The following is a 17,628-nucleotide window of genomic DNA, read 5'->3' as shown; positions in this document are numbered from 1 at the left end:
TGCCTTTGATTGAGTTTACTTATGACAACAGCTACCAATCAAGCATAGGGATGCCTCCATATGAAGCTTTGTATGGCAGAAAATGCAGAACTCCCTTATGTTGGGATGAAATAGGTGAAAGGAAGATGATTGGGCCAGAAATTGTTCAGCAGACAGAGGAAAAGATTAGATTGATCAGAGATAGACTCAAGGCTGCATCAAACCGTCAGAAGTCCTATGTTGATTTGAAAAGAAGAGATATTGAAAATGCACTAGGTGATAAGGTATTCCTCAAAGTTTCTCCTTAGAAGAGGATTATGAGATCTGGCAGAAAGGGGAAACTGAGCCCTCGTTTCATCGGACCATATGAGGTTCTGGAAAGAGTGGGTCCTTTGGCATATCGGTTGGCATTACCTCCAGAGCTAGCAAGGATACACAGTGTCTTCCATGTGTCCATGTTAAGGAGGTACAGATCTGACCCATCTCATGTACTATCAGTTGAAGAGATTGAAGTAAATCCAGACCTCTCATATGAGGAAGAACCCATAAAAATTCTGGCTTATGAGGTAAAGCAGCTGAGGAATAAACAGATACACCTGGTTAAAGTGCTGTGGAACCATCATTTAGGCCAGGAAGCTACTTGGGAACGTGAAGAGGATATGAGGAGACAACACCCACAGCTGTTCAGAGATTAATACCAGGTAAAATTTCGAGGCGAAATTTATTTAAGGGGGGGAGAATTGTAACACCCCTAAGTTCGGTAGTGCGTTCTCATGCTCGGTGACCAGTCTTTGCTCGAACCTGCTAGGATGCCTAGAACTACACTTCGTTATGTGTGAGGAGACATAAAATAATGAAATACAAGAAAAGAAAAGACAAGAAAAACAAAGGAAAAATAATAGCAAAGAAATGTAACCAAGTTAAGCGAGCCGAGAACCCTAGCGATGGGTGACCGCACCGGGAAGTCACGGCGTGGGCCGTTGACTAGCCCTGGACCGCGGGGAACCCTGGAAAATATTTTTAGGACTTAAAGAGACATCAATTGAAGTATAAATATCATTAGAAATATCAAAGAAAAATTAAATAATTAGTACAAAGAAAAGTGAGAAATCGAAAAACAGATAAAACCCGGTGTTACCGAAAAATTGGGAATGCAACCCGAACAGGGGCATTATGGTCATTTGATATCCCGAATTGTCTTTTGACCTAAATGTCCATAAAAAAATAAATAATATTACACTTAGAAAATAAAATGAAAAATTAGTTTAGTGGTATCTAATGCAAATAACCAAAAGTGGAGTGAAAGTGTGTAATTAGCACATTAAACATATTAAATGAATTAACTAATGTGAGTGGACCACTAAGGGATTTTAAAATGTATTAAGTGGGCAGATTGCTCCACTAAAATATCATCTTCAACATTAGAAACCTCCATTTGCCGTGAATGAAAAGCTCCCAAAACCTCCATGGCCATTTTTCTTCAAGCTTGATCCACTCCTTCATTTCACCTCTAATCACCTAGGTAGCTTCATTAAAAATTGTCCCCACATCATAAGGAAGAGTTTGATACCAAAATCAAGAAGTTTAGTGAAGGTTTAACAAGTCCCAACCAAAGGTAAGTTTGTATTTTTGAACATTGCTTTGTTAAACTTTGTATACTTGTTATGGGTATTTGAATTGTGAAGGAAATTTTTAAGTTTGAGGAGTTATTGATATGTCCATTTTGGACAGCCATGGAGTTATATGTTTAATGAAATGTTTATACATATATTTGATGAGAAATTATATTGATTAGGGTGATTTAATGTCCAAGTAAATTAATTCCACATGTATATGGTAATTGTGCACTTGGAATGGAAATTGATGAATTGTAGGACACTTTGGCATTGTGGGACAATTCGGCAGCCTTGGGACACTTTGATAAATGTATGAGTTCATGAAGATATTGGCAGAATTATGGCATTGAGGATTGATGGATATGTATATAAATTAGTTGTGGAAGTTGTATGAAATAATGAGTAGTGTTTATGTGTAATTATGGTTGTATTTGGACTTTATGAATTGGAGTTTTATTGGGGTATTGAGGATGTTTGTAATCTGCCCAAAATGACTTTAAGGTAAGGTGGTATATGGTTTTGGTAATGTACCAAAACAGAATTGGTAAGGGAAGTGGACATATAGTAAGGTAAATGTGTCATTGATGTATGTTTAAGCAAGGTAATTAAGGGCAGTATGCATTTTAGCCTATAACTTTAAATGTGTAACTTCAATTGTTATGAGACCAATTGGAGGTGAAACTAGGCACAAAATGTGCCAACTTTCATTAAAAAAGCATACCAAAATTCTGCTTGCAAGGTGACATGAAAAATGACCAATTCGGATTAAGTGCAAGTGAAACCTGAAAACTGACCAATTGGGCAGCAGTTAGTGTATAGGCCATAACTCACCCAAAACAGGTCCAATTGACCTGAAATTTTAACCATGAATAGTTAAGATCCATACCTACAAGTCTTATGAAGACATCAAAGCCCAGAAATGATCATAAGCAAGTCAAACAGCTTGCACATGTTCGGGTCCAAAAACTGGCCGAACCAAATTTGACCAAATTGACCTAAAATGACCAAATTTTATGCCATTTGACCAGCAACAGTAAAATGACCATAGCTTGGACTACATAACTCGGATTGACTTAAAATTTTTCCCCGCGTTTCGTAAGACATAGATCTACAAGTTTGTATTTTTGACCGAAACCTGAAAATTGAGGGAACTAGGTCGTCCGGCTAGGTCAAACTAGTATACCGAAATCCAGCAAGTTGCATTAAAATGCACTAAACAAGGAAATGAGTTTGGTAAAACGTACCAACCCTAAAGTACTATCGAATGTGACATATTAGTGACACTAAAACCTAGTTTACCTAGAACGCATCGAGGGTCGATATATTGGTTGATTAAGCAAATAATAGCTTTCAGTGAATTACTTATCAGACATTATCGATGGAGACAGTTTAATTTAGTACTGAAACACTTCAAATTGTGTTTCTCAGCTAGTAAAGACTCAGGGAAAGGGAAGGAAACACTGAGTCAAGACCAGGAGACAGTTATCAGAGGTTTGTGCACAACTAGTTTTTTAACTGATTTTGTTTTGAATATTTCATATGATTAAATGACATATTTTTCTTATGTATTATGTTCAGCAAGCATTGGATTTATTTCAATGATTATTGAAATTGTTATAGTATGTATGAATTTAGCTTTGTGAAATGGTATTTCCACAAGTATTAAGCATTGTTATGGATTGAATAAATTATGTTTTGGAAAATTGTGATAGAACATGTTTTGAATTGTGATGGTAATTTTCATGGAAAAATGCAAATTTATTATTTGAATTATGATGAGCATAAAAATTATTGGATATTGGAATTGAATTTGAATCGAATTATATTGTGATTTATGCTCACTAAAAGGATTGTGATATTGTTTTATATCTCACTATAGATGCTTGACTAGGTTATTACCCGTCTCTCTCATTTGTTGAGAAGACAATGGAGTTAGTTGTGTTTTGATTACCATGGTACGCGCACAGGCTTAGATTTTCCTCTGATTTGAGGTTAGATCTAAGTTTATTTTATCGTTATGGCCCTTGCGGAAGATTCATTATTGTGATGGTACTGTGCACGATGATTCGACCTCCCCGACCATAGGGAGTTAGAATCACATCGAAGATGGCCCTATCGGATTAGTCTCGCATAGTTAGTGAGATAAAGAATGATTTTTGAGATACAACATGGTTTTGAGATAAAGAATGATTTTTGAGATACAGAGATACAGCATGGTTTTTGAGATACAACATGATTTTTGAGACACAGAATGTTTTTGAACAGTAAAGAATTATGATTCAGTTATGATTTATGCATAATTGATTTTGTTGGAACTACCTTAAATGGTTAGTCATGATTTGATAAATTGAATTTTGTGATCAAAGTCATTTATACAAATGATTTACATTATTGGCAATGAAAATTTTGAGTTTTGGAATTTGATGAGTATTCAGATTCCCAAATTAATTACTGTAAATTTTGTCAATGTATATTGTACTATGTTTTAAATTATAGTTGTGCACCACTGAGTTCACCACTTAGCGATAGCTTTGTATGCTGTCGCAGGTAAGAAGAGCATAGAGCAGTGAGTAAATTTCTTTGAGGATACATTCAGATCAGCTCCAGGTATATCATAGGTATACCCATGTACATAGGTTTTGATGTATGCATGTAATAATATGTATATAAATTATTTGAGCAGTTGTATAAAAAAAAAACTCTTGTAAAATATTTTGGTATGTAATTAAATGTAAATAGTTGTAAATTAAAATTGTACATTGAAGTTGTAAAGTGAATTATGAGTTATTTTGACTTGTAAAATTTGTATTATATTTCTTTTATCTCATCCTTTGAAAATACTGAAAAATTGTTGTGGATTGAGTTGAGAAAAATATTGTGTTGAATTTTGTTGGAGTTGAGATTGGGAAAAATATTGAAGTGTTTTTTACAGGTTTTCTGAAGAACTATTTTATCCAAAATACAGATGGCACTCTGCTAAAATTTTTACAGAAATTCCAAATAAGTCAAATGTGTTAGTTCTATCACATCAGTTCACAAAATTTTTGAACACCTGTAAATAGTGCTCACCACTGTGAAAGAAGTAAGAAAAGTTTTTAAAATCCCTTGTAGTGTATTTAATGGGTTATCAGTAGACGGAGTTGATAATTCATTAGGTATACTACGGGATCATGTCATGCCTTACAGAGGGGTAGGGTGTGACATGTTTTAGTGGTATCAGAGCAATGGTTTTAAAGTGAATTTCGAACTGTGAATTTGAAATCTTTTTGTCAGAACTACAACTGCTCAAATGTTTGATACATCTAGTACATTTACATCATAAATGTGAACTAATGGAGAGGAATCTCCTTGTATTGGTTGTACAGGAATAGAAAATTCTGTGAAAAGAATGGAAGAGAAGAATGAGACAATAGAACAATCCGTGATGGCAGAAGTACAAGTTGAGGCAAAATAAACTTGTAGATCTATGTCTTATTGCACACGGGGCAAAATTTTAGGTCAATCCGAGTTAAGTAGACCAAGTTATGGTCATTATACTATTGCTGGTCAATTGGTATCAAATTAGGTCAATTTTAGGTCAATTTGGTCAACTTTGGTTCGGCCAGTTTTTGGACCCAAACTTGTGCAAGCTTTTTGACTTGCTTCTGGTCATTTCTGGGCTTTGGTGTCTTCATAAGACTTGTAGGTATGGGTCTTAACTATTCATGGTTAAAATTTAAGGTCAATTGGACCTGTTTTGAGTGAGTTATGGCCTAAACACTCACTGCTGCCCAATTGGTCATTTTTCAGGTCCTAATTGCACCTAATCCGAATTGGTCATTTTCTTAGGTCACCTTGCAAGCAGAATTTTGGTATGTTTTCTCAATGAAAGTTGGCACATTTTGTGCCTAGTTCCACCTCCAATTGGTCTCATACCAATTGAGGTTACACATTTAAACTTATTGGCTAAAATGTACACTGCCCTTAGTTACCTTGCTTAAACACATATCAATCACACACTTACCTTGCAATATGTTTACTTCCCTACCAAATCTGTTTTGGTACATTACCAAAAACATATTCCACTTTACATTAACATCACTTTGGGCAGATTACAATTATCCTCAACACACAAAATATAATTCTAATTTCCAAAGTCCAAATACAATTACACATACACATAAACATTACTAGTTTTTACATACACTTTACACAACAATTTCATATACATATCCATCTATCCTTAATGCCACAATTCTGCCCATATCTTCATGAACACATATACTTATCCAAGAGTTCCAAGGCTGCCGAAAATGTCTCTCAACACCAAAGTGTCTTACAATTCATCAATTCCCATCCAAGTGCAAAAATCACCATATACATATGAAGTAATTCACTAGGTTATTAAATCACCATAACCAACATAACTCTCATCAAATACATGTACAAATACTTCATCAATACATGAATACATGGCTGTCCAAAATGAACACAACAATAACTCTTCAAACTCAAAAATTTTCTTCACAAATCCAACACCCATAACATGCACACAAAATTTAACAAAGCTATCTTCAAAAATGCTAACTTACCTTATGGTTGGAGCTTGTTAAACCTTGCTTAAACTTCTCAAATTTGGTATCAAACTCTTCCTTGTGATGTGTAGACCATTTTTCATGAAGGAACCTAAGTGATTGGAGTTGAAATGAGGGAGAGGATGAAGCTCATGCAAAACGTCAATGGTGGATTCCTTCACTCTTCAATTCGGCTAGGTTTAATGGAATGAGGAAGATGAAGTTCTGCTGGGTATAGTGGACTTACATCAGCATTTTTATGTTTAATTAAATCCCTAGTGGTCCACTAACTAAGTTTAAATCATATAATAAGCTTAATTTCCCTTTATTCCACATTAACCCCTTAATTTCTACTATTTACTTTAGGTACCACCAAATAAATTTTTCATTTCATTTTCTAAGTGTAATATTATTTATTTTTAATGGAAATTTAGGTCAAAAGACAATTCGGGATGTCAAATGACCATAATGCCCCTGTTCGGGTTGCATTCCCGATTTTTCGGTAACACCGGATTTTGTCTGTTTTTCGATTTCTCACTTTTCTTTGTACTAATTATTTAATTTTTCTTTGATCTTTCTAATGATATTTATTCTCCAATAAGGGTCTATTTAAGTCCTAAAAATGTTTTCCAGGGTTCCCGCAAATTGTATTAGTCAACGGTCCACGCCGTGACTTCCCGGTGTGGTCCCCCATCGCTAGGGTTCCCGGCTCGCTTAACTTGGTTACATTTCTTTGCTATTATTTTTCCTTTGTTTTTCTTGTATTTTCTTTTCTTGTATTTCATTATTTTATGTCTCCTCACTCATATTGAAGTGTAGTTCAAGGCATCCTAGCTGTCCGGACAACACTGGTCACCGGAGCAGCAGAACGCACTACCGAACTTAGGGGTGTTACATATGTACCTAATAGATACCCTCTTTTGTTCTAACACATTCCATAAGACCTCTCTTGGAACACTATTATAAGCCTTCTCCAAATCAATAAAAACCATGTGTAGATCTTTCTTCACATCTCTATATTTCTCCATCAAGCTTCTAATGAGAAAGATCGCTTCCATAGTTGAACGACCAGGCATGAAACCAAATTGATTGAGAGAGATAGAAGTATCATGACGTAGTCGATGCTCCACAACTCTCTCCCACAACTTCATAGTATGGCTCATGAGTTTAATTCCCCTATAGTTTGAGCAACTCTGTATGTCTCTCTTATTTTTAAAAATAGGTACTAAAATACTCTTCCTCCATTCATCAGGCATTTTCTTTGAGTTTAGAATCTTATTAAATAATCTAGTTAACCATGCCACTCCCATATCTCCCAAATACTTCCACACTTCAATTGGTATTTCATCGGGTCCACAGGCTTTACCCACTTTTATTCTCTTAAGTGCTTCCTTTACTTTTAAAGATCTAATCCTTCTAGTATAATTTACATTCTTTTCTATTGTTCTAAAATCTATATTCACGCTATTTCCATTTTGACTATTATTAAAGAGATCATTAAAATAATTTCTCCATCTTTCTTTAATGTCCTCATCTTTCACCAACACTTTTCCTTCTTTATCCTTAATGCACCTAACTTGATTGAGATCTTGACATTTCCTTTCTCTACTCCTTGCTAATCTATAAATATCTTTCTCCCCTTCTTTAGTTCCAAGTTTCTCATATAACTTTTCAAAGGCCTGTGCTCTTACTTGACTAACTGCCTTTTTTGCCTCTTTCTTTGCTATCTTGTACTGTTCATATGCCTCATTATTATCACATTTAGGTAATTTCTTATACCATTCCCTTTTTCTCTTCAACGCTTTTGTACTTCCTCATTCCACCACCAACTCTCTAATCATGGTTGTCCATGTCCTTTAGACTCTCCAAGTACTTTTCTAGCTACATCTCTAATCTTTGATGCCATCTGTATCCACATATCATTGGCCTCCATATCTAGCTTCCATACTTCGGACTCGAGAAGCTCATTTTTGAACTTCACTTGCTTTACTCTTTTGAACTCCCACCACTTTGTTCGAGCTACACTATTTCTTCTGACCTTACTTGAATTGTTCCTAAACTTGACATCCAAGACCACCAACCTATGTTGACTTGTTAAAGCCTCTCCTGGAATGACCTTGCAATCCTTGTATAGAGCTCTATTTGTCTTCCTGGTTAAGAGGAAGTCGATTTGGCTTCTATGTTGCCCACTTTTGAAAGTCACTAAATGTGACTCTCTTTTTATAAAGTAGGTATTTGCTAGTATTAGGTCGTATGCCATAGCAAAATCCAGGATGCTTTTTCCCTCCTCATTTTGACTGCCAAAACTAAAACCTCCATGAACATTCTCATAACCTTGCCTATCACTTCCTACATGTCCATTCAAATCTCCACTAATGAAAACATTCTCTTCATTCGGTATGCTTTGCATTAAATCATCCATTTCTTCCCAAAACCTTTGTTTACTCTCACTGTCTAGTCCTATTTGTGGGGCATAAGCACTAACTATATTTATTGTTTCTCCTTCTAGTACTAGCTTTACTAGTATAATTCTATCTCCTACTCTTTTCACAGCTACTACTGCGTCTTTCAATGTTCTGTCTATGATTATACCCACTCCGTTCTTGTTTCTCTCTCCTTCAGAAACCACAGTTTGTACCCTGAATTACCCAATTCCTTACTTTTCTCTCCTACCCATTTAGTCTCCTGAATGCAAGCAATATTCACCCTTCTCCTTTCCAAGGTATCCACAAGCTCCATTAATTTTCCTATAAGTGATCCAACATTCCAAGTGCTAACCCTAATCCTCCTCCTATCCTGCTCCTTCCTAATTGGTCTCCTTCTATGATATCTTCTATTGTTTTCTATGTCTATCTTGTGTTCTGTTCCACTATTTGTTCTACTATCTGTCCTATGGACTAACTTATTTACCCACACCCGTCTATGATGTGGGAACCCTTGCTCACTTAATACCACACCCGAGCGCCGGCATGGCGCGTCGCTTTCGGTGAACGCCCTACACCCTTGCATATTTATCACTACACCCGTTCGGCGTAGCGTCGTTAGTAGAGGACGCCCCAACGTTTATATCTTTTGAATCCATATCATAGGGTGTGACGAAAGTTTTACGCTGGTTGTCACCTACCGCAACCCTCCTCCTTTAACCGGGCTTGGGACCGGTTAAGTGCAAAATACTTAGGCATAAATACTGCTAGTGCATTTGTTAACCCAAATGGCATCACTAAAAATTCATAATGCCCATACCGAGTTCTGAATGCAGTTTTTGACACATCTGCATCCTTTACCCTCAACTGATGATATCCTGATCTGAGATCAATTTTTGAAAATACACCGGCTCCCTTCAACTGATCAAATAGATCATCAATTCTGAGCAACGGATATTTATTCTTCACAGTTACTTTGTTCAACTGCCGGTAATCAATACACAATCTCAAAGTTCCATCCTTCTTCTTCACAAACAGCACTGGAGCTCCCCATGGTGACACACTGGGGTGTGTGAACCCCTTATCGAGTAACTCCTGCAACTGAATTTTCAACTCCTTCAATTTAGTGGGTGCCATCTTATAAGGAGCAATAGAAATGGGTGCTGTACCCGGCATTACCTCAATAGCAAACTCGACTTCCCTTTCTGGTGGTAAACCAGGCAACTCTTCAGAAAATACATCTGGGAAGTCTTTTATTGTGGGTATATCACCCAGGTTTGGCTTAGCCTGCCTAGTATCAACCACATGTGCTAGGTAAGCTTCACAGCCTTTTCTCATCAATCTTCTTGCAACTGTGGCTGAGATAACATTGGACAGGAAATCTATCATTTCACCCACAACAGTAATCTCATTACCCTTAGAAGTTTTTAGAGAAATCCTCTTTAATTTGCAATCAACTATTACCTGATGACGTGACAACTAGTCCATTCCCAAAATCACGTCAAACTTGTGGAAGGGCAATTCAATTAAGTCTGCCAATGATTCATACCCCTGAATCCTCAACGGGCAACCTTTATACACCTTATTCACTACCACACTGTGGCCTAGTGGATTTGTAACTAGAATGTCTTGATCACTCTCCTTTACTAGAATTCCCCTCTCTACGGGTAGTTTGATGCAAATGTAGGAATGAGTGGATCCTGGATCCACCAATATATGCGCATAAGTGTTGTAGAGAGAGAACGTACCCCTGATGACATCCGGGGCATCTTGCTCCTCCTGAGCTCTAATGGCATAGGCCCTGGCAGGTACTCTAGTGTCTGGCCTCTCAGCTGACTCGGATGCAGGCCTCAGTGATGGACCAGCTGCCTCAGATTTACCGGGCTTCCTACCCCTTTGTGGTGCAGGAGCAAGTCTGTCAGCTTGTGTTGGAGCAACTGTAGTAGTCCTCTTCAGACAATTCTTGATTTGATATTCTGTAGATCCACACCGTAAGCATGCACCGGTCACTCGCCAACAGTCCCCCTTATGCCACTTCTGGCAGTACTGATAGGCCGAAGATGCTGGGGCTGGTCCCCTAAACACCGTCCCTGGAGAGCTGCCCACTGATGGTGTAGACTGGCCTCTCCTAGGTGTGAACTGTGGTCCGCCTCGAGACCGACCACGACTCGTGGTGGTCCTAAACTCTGAGCAGGAGGACCCTTACTCTTCTTACTGGGAGGAGAAAATGTACTGGACTGACCCGGACCCCTCTTCTGCTGTCTTTCCCTTCTATTTTGTTCATTTATTCGGACCCTTTCCACCTTTGATGCAGCATCTACTAGCTTAGCAAAATCTGTGATCTCCAATGCTGTTATCATAACTTTGATATTGTCATTGAGTCCTTCTTCAAACCTTCTGCACCTCTCTGCCTCTGTAGGGACTATCTCCCTCCCATATCGGCTCAGTCTGACAAACTCACGCTCATACTCTACCACTGACAATTGTCTTTGTCTCAAACTGATAAATTCTCTTCTTCGCTCTTCTAAATACACTTTGCTAACATATTTCTTCCTGAACTCTGAGAGGGAGAATTCCCAGGTGATCCGTTCTGGTTGCATCTCACTGGTTACTGTGTCCCACCATTGATATGTATCATCCTGAAGTAGGGACACAACACCCTCCAGGTTCTGCTCGGGGGTGTAGTTAAGCTATTTCAGCACTCTGATGGTTCTATCCAACCAGTTTTCTATGGTCATGGGATCATCCTCCCTCTTCCCAAAGAAATCCACAGCCCCATGTTTTCGCAATTTCTCCAGATGGGACTTCTGTGGTGCTGGTGGAGGTTGTGGCTGTGGTTGTGGTGGTGGAATTGCCCCCATCATTTGTCGGTAGAATTCGGTCATTTGCTAAAATAGCACAAATTGAGGTTGGGCAGGTGCCTCAGCTGCTGGTGGAGCAGATTCTCCCCTGCCCCCAGATTCAGCCATTGGTGGAGCCCGACTCTCCACCTCTTCATCCACTGCTCTTTGAGAAGCAGGATCCATATCCTAATCAAAATAAGAAAACAAACAGATCTGCATCAGTGTCACCTCAACACTTACAAATGCAATGCAATGGTATGCACTCTATCTGGGCCCAGAAATGCCTAAACTGATGCTCTGATACCACTAAATGTGACACCCCTTACCCGTCTATAGTGTAGCTGAGCAAGTTATGCCACTCAGTGTGCCGGAGCACCAATTCATATTTTAATTACAATTTATCCCTTTTTAATTCATTTATTTACAATTTTTGATAAATCTGAATTTTTTCGCAATTTTTATAGAAAATCCGGCAGAGTGCCGACTATAAATTGGAAAAACAGTTCTTCTGCACCTGTTTAAAAACACTTCCAATATAATTTCCAAATCCAGACTCCATTATACACGCATATCTCAACTCAATCTCAAAATCTCAATATTATTTTCAGAAATTTTTCTTTTTTGTTCACATCATCACTTGAAGCACATTTATACGTATTTCACAACATTTCATTTTTCCACATAGATTATATAGAAAATTTCAATAACATGAAATTTCATATATTTACATCATCAAATAATTTCAAGAGTTTATAGTTACAATCCAAAACGAATACAAAATACAAAATGCTACCCCAAAGTCCTAATGTCCTACCATATGCACTGCAGATGTGAGGCGACTCTGGACTCCGGATGCAGCTCTGATAGTTCACCCGGTTTGATGTCTGCTGGGTTCCCCAGCTAGGTCTCCAGTACCTGCGCATGGCAAAAGTGACGCGCTAAGCAATTCTGCTTAGTGGTGACAATATAAAATAAAATAAAATAAAATAAAATAAGTATGCAAAATGTATATTTACATTTTTGGGTAGACTTAATTTCTGATATTTATCGCAGTATTATTTGATTAAGAATTTGTAAGATTTATTATCATTGCCCGAGTAACCCATACTGGTAGACTGGACTAGATAAATGGGTAAACTGGCACTGGGTACTAAATACCTCGGACCATCACACCATCGGTCACATTGTGTCTCCTTGGCAGGCAAATGTAATGCCTAATAAGCTGTAATAATTATCAGGGATAAAACCCGAGTGTAAAAACTCAAATAACACAGCCAAAGGCTATTATGTCACAAAATGGCATGGGAAGCCATGAAACACAGAATGGCATGAAGCCATATGCAGTACTGCTAACAGAACCCTATTGGCATGCCAACCTTTCCAAACCAATCTTGCTAGGTATACTAGGGCATATTACACTTTTAAGTTTCACAATTCTTGAAATTCAAGTTTTAGTGTTACTATTCATTTCATTAGTCAACTAAAATGTTGACTTTTGCATAGATAATAGGTACATTGGTTCTAATACTCTCAACATACCACATTTTGAATTCTAAATTTGTTGGTATTGGTTACTAATACCATTTCTAAGCTTAATGTTAATTGGACACAATTTTTAGTTTTCAAGCTTTGTGTTTACTGTTCCATTAGTCATTTTTGCAGTGGGAATTTGACAAAATGATCAACATGAAAGTTTTCCTTATTTTTTCTAGTTGTATTTACTTTTTTGAATCACTCCATTTGGAGTTTTGTAGCTCAAGTTATGGCCCAAAAACCACAACTGGCCGGATTATGATTTTTTCCAGAATTTCTGGACTGACCAAATCTACAGTGTTAGGAGCAGTGAATTCAGGTCACTTTTTGAATATGTTATTGTCATAATTTGGGTTAGGTTTCTTCATGAAAGTTGTTTGTCTATATCTCAGCTTGTTGCTAGTAAAATTTTAGGTCAATTGGACCTTTCTACACTGAGTTATGGCCAAATGACTAAACACTGTTCATTTGGTTATTTTGCCCAAGCAGAATGCAGGTTACCCAGATTAGGGCAATCTTTTGGTCAACTTAGTTTGGTTTTCTGGGCATGGTTTCTTCACCAAAGTTGTGCCATTATGAGTCTAGTTTCATGTCCAATTGGCCTTGCACCAATTGAACCTCTACAATTCCAGTTATTGCTGCCCAAACCTGCTGGACTCATGGCTAGTCCTGCAGGTCACCAAGGGCAGCCACACCAAACTCTAATCCCACCACACAATTCACTTCATTTTTTATTTAAACAAAACCAAATGGTGACTAATTGACCTTTAAAACCTACTTTCATCATCACATGATCAAAGTCTCATATTTCACCCCAAACCCTAACTCAAACATTACAAACCATGCATTATCATTGCATTTCATCAATCCACTTAAGAGATACATATTGAGGGTAGCCATACTAGCATGTTAGCTCTATAAAACTCATCACAATCATACCCCAACCAAGGCTGCTGAAATTTAGGGATGGCATACAAATGGTATTTCATCAATTTCTTTGTCATTTGCACTCATTCATAATCCTTAAACATGAATTAAAAATGAAAACCAAGGTTAGGTCACAAACCTCTAATGGAGTCACCCTTCAAGCTTGTAAGAACTCTTCCACTTTAATTCTTTTTGTTCCCAAAAGCTTCACTAAGATGTAAGAATAAATTTTTATATTGCTAGGTTTGGGTTTTGTTGAGAAAAGACTAAGGAATTCAAGCTTTGTAAATTCAAAAATGGTGGAGTGAAGGGAGAGACATGGGACGGCAAAGGAGGAAGAAGAAATGGCTACTGCAAATTCTAGAATTTCTCTCCTTTTTTTTTATCCTTTAATGTATTTTAATTACCTTCCTTTAATTTGATTGGCCATCCTTTTTAATTACCTCATGCTTACATAAGCATGAGGTAATAAATCCCATTTTCTTTTCTTTTCTTGTTTACTTAATTTTAATTAAATTTTTAAAAATATTTATTCATATTTTATGTCATAGAAATTATTTATGTAACTGGACAAGTTGGTCAAAAATCATCTCTGATGATGAAATGACCAAAATGCCCTCCGTTTGGCTTAACGAGCCAAAATTGTGTGTACTGATAGAAAAATTTTTCTAAGCATTTTCTTGGTATTCTAATGCCATAAGAACCTCAATGACCCTTCTCTGGAGTCCCAATAATTATTTTATAATTTTTCCCCCGGGTCTAAGGTTGCTAACGACCTTCACCGTCACTTTCCCTTCGGGTTACTCATCCCTGGTGTTTTGGCTCGTTTAACCTTAGTGTATTTGGTTTCTAAAATTTTTCTTTGCTTTTTATGAGCATTATTTAGTTTCTTTATAACTCCTCACTCTAGTCTATTTATAATTTCAAACATTCTAGCTGCCCGGACCGATATTGATCATCGGAATAGTGGACTGTATAGACTAGCTAAAGTGAGGATGTTACATTATTACATAGTATACATTTGTAGATTTTATAAACATTTGACATTATAAAACCCACATTACCATCAAATTGTTTTATGAAAACTCATATGTGAATTATGCTTACTCCACACAGCATGTTAGCTAATTTAATTTATATATATATATATATTACATTTTTATTATATTATTAAACCACTAAGCAGAAATACTTAGCGCGATGATTCTTCTTCCCACAGGTATTGGAGATAAAACCCAGTAGATATTGGACTGGGATTTTGACGACAGATCTGTAGTAGGAATTGGTGTCACCTCAGCACATCATTTTGGTAGGGTCCACAGATACACAACAATTCATACTTTGTATGTTGTAATTTAATATAAAGTTTGTAATTAAATTGTGAGAGGTACAAAAGTTATGTAAATTATGTACACTCTATAAATTAATGAAATGAGATAATTTCATGTATGGAATGAATATGAATGACATGGAAACATGATTTATGATATGGAATAGTAATGAAATTCGAGATTGTGTTGTGGAAATATTTACACAAGTAAATATTTTGACAAGAAAAATGTCAATAAAATAGGGGGGACTCTTGCAGTTTCTCCCCAAAAAAAAAAAAAATTCTGAAATAAAGTAAGACTAAGTGCTCGTGGCATAGGATGTGGCATTCCTTTGCTCAGCTACACTGTAGATCAAGTAAGGGGGTGTTACATATGTATAACGGTTTCATTGTAATCATTGATTGTGGCGGATCTCTCATGGATCACACCATGATCGATGATTATAATTAACCGTTGTAAGTACATCGGTTGCACCAGATAAAAATTCGAATGGAAGGAAGGTTAATCATTACAGGAGTAACAATTATAGGTGCAATAATTAATCTTGTTAATCATGTTTGGTATTACCTATAAAAGAAAGTAACAGTAAAGCCTGTAATGGTTAAATGCGTTTGATATTATATGTATCTATATTAAAAGTGGTTCTCCAATGAACAGTAAAATTGAAATTGATTTAGGCGAAAGTAAATTATGAATTCGCCTAATCAATTATATGGTGTTGCTTTTTGGATATAATGGGTTTTTTTTTTTTGGTTCTTTTCCAATGGGTTATGTTTATCCTTTTTTACATTCTACTCTTTTACAATTTTAGACCTGTTTATTTGACTCTCTTGCCCCTGGCTCTGATTCAAAACGACGTCATTTGTGTCCTTCCTTGTTTGCCCTCCTTTTTCTTTTCACTTCATGCATTTTTTGGTGTATTCATCTTTTCAATCTTAGTGTAACACTCCAAATTTTTAAATATTTATTTTATATATAAATTATAATATTTTACTTTATTAAATATTATGGAAATTAAATTTGAATTTTCTGAATTTTTAAAATCAGGTTTGATTTTCTTAAGACAATAAATTTCATCTATTTTTAAAAATTAAATTAAAGATCATGTGGCAAATTTAAAAATATATTTAGAATGTACAAATTTTTTTGAATTTTTTGTAATTTTTTTTAAAATTTTGGGCCCCGTTTTGAGTCTCAGAGTAGAGTAAAAATTCAATTTCAGTTACTTTAAGCCGAACTGGCTGATTCAAATTTGACTGGTCGAATTGAATTGACCCATTTTTCCTTTTTCTTCCTCCCTCCCACGTCGCACTTGGCACCTCCCCTTCCCTCTTCATTTTCTCTCTCCTCTCTCCTCCCCACTGCTGGCCACCACCTCTGCCTCCTCCCTAGCTCGCTGGCGCACCACCAGCAACCATCTGCATCGCCGGTTACTGCCCAAGGATGATGAAAAATTGAGTTGAAGTCCCTCCTACGTGCAACGAGACTCTCCAACTTCCAAGGTCGATTTCGATCGATCTAGCCACCAATCTGATTGGGTTTAGTCCCAATCATCTTCTACACTTGGAGAGCTTTTCAAAGACACCAAGAACACGAATTCTCGTCGAGCGGTTTGTCTGATTCAAGTCGGGAAGTTTTAGCCCATTTCAACTTTTGAACTAAATTTCTCCCAAATAGGGAACACCATGGAGATTCCAAGAGTATTAGCGTGCTCTACTTAGCCAGAACTTTGCGGTGATACAAATTTCAAAATTTTCTGACACCGAGAATTCGATGGGTCTCACGAACTTCGCAATGTTTTTCTAAGCCTTTAATGAGCTTATTTAATTAAATAAAAATCATATTCTAGCTGGTATTGTGGGTTTTTCATAGATACTTTCGTTTTGCAGAAATTCTTTTAGCGCCTAGATCTGCATTTTGGACTAGACAGGCAAGCTACTAGGATTATCTCCGAAGCAGGTTAATATTACAATCCTCGCCACCATTTTCAAACATCCCGAATGCATTTGAAGCATCAGAATTGGTGTAGGTAAACCCGAACTCTAAATTTCTTTATTTACCTAGTACTGGGTTTAGAATAAAAATCCATAAAATGTTTGTAGGTGACTAGAAAATTATAATTCCTTTTGCAATAGATTTAAAGCATTGTTAAGGACCTCGGGGAAAATTTTTAGAATTTTTAGAGCTAGTTTGAATGACTTTTGTAAAATATCAGTTTTAAGCCTTATAATTGAATTATCGAACTATGAGATTTGCCTAGATTAGAGGGCTTAGGAAGGGCCAGGTGATATTGTTGAGTTGACTTATGACTTTAAAAGTGTAATTTGCGATACTTTGTAGGTTAGGTAGGTCCTAGATATAGGAAAAACTCTGTTGGATTTTTGATATAATTAGGGTGTCTTTTGACTCTTTAAAATCTTATT

Source organism: Hevea brasiliensis, chromosome 16, assembly GCF_030052815.1.
Source record: "Hevea brasiliensis isolate MT/VB/25A 57/8 chromosome 16, ASM3005281v1, whole genome shotgun sequence".
Lineage (NCBI taxonomy): Eukaryota > Viridiplantae > Streptophyta > Magnoliopsida > Malpighiales > Euphorbiaceae > Hevea > Hevea brasiliensis.
The sequence above is the reverse complement of the archived record's forward strand: the minus strand, read 5'-3'. Positions refer to the sequence as shown.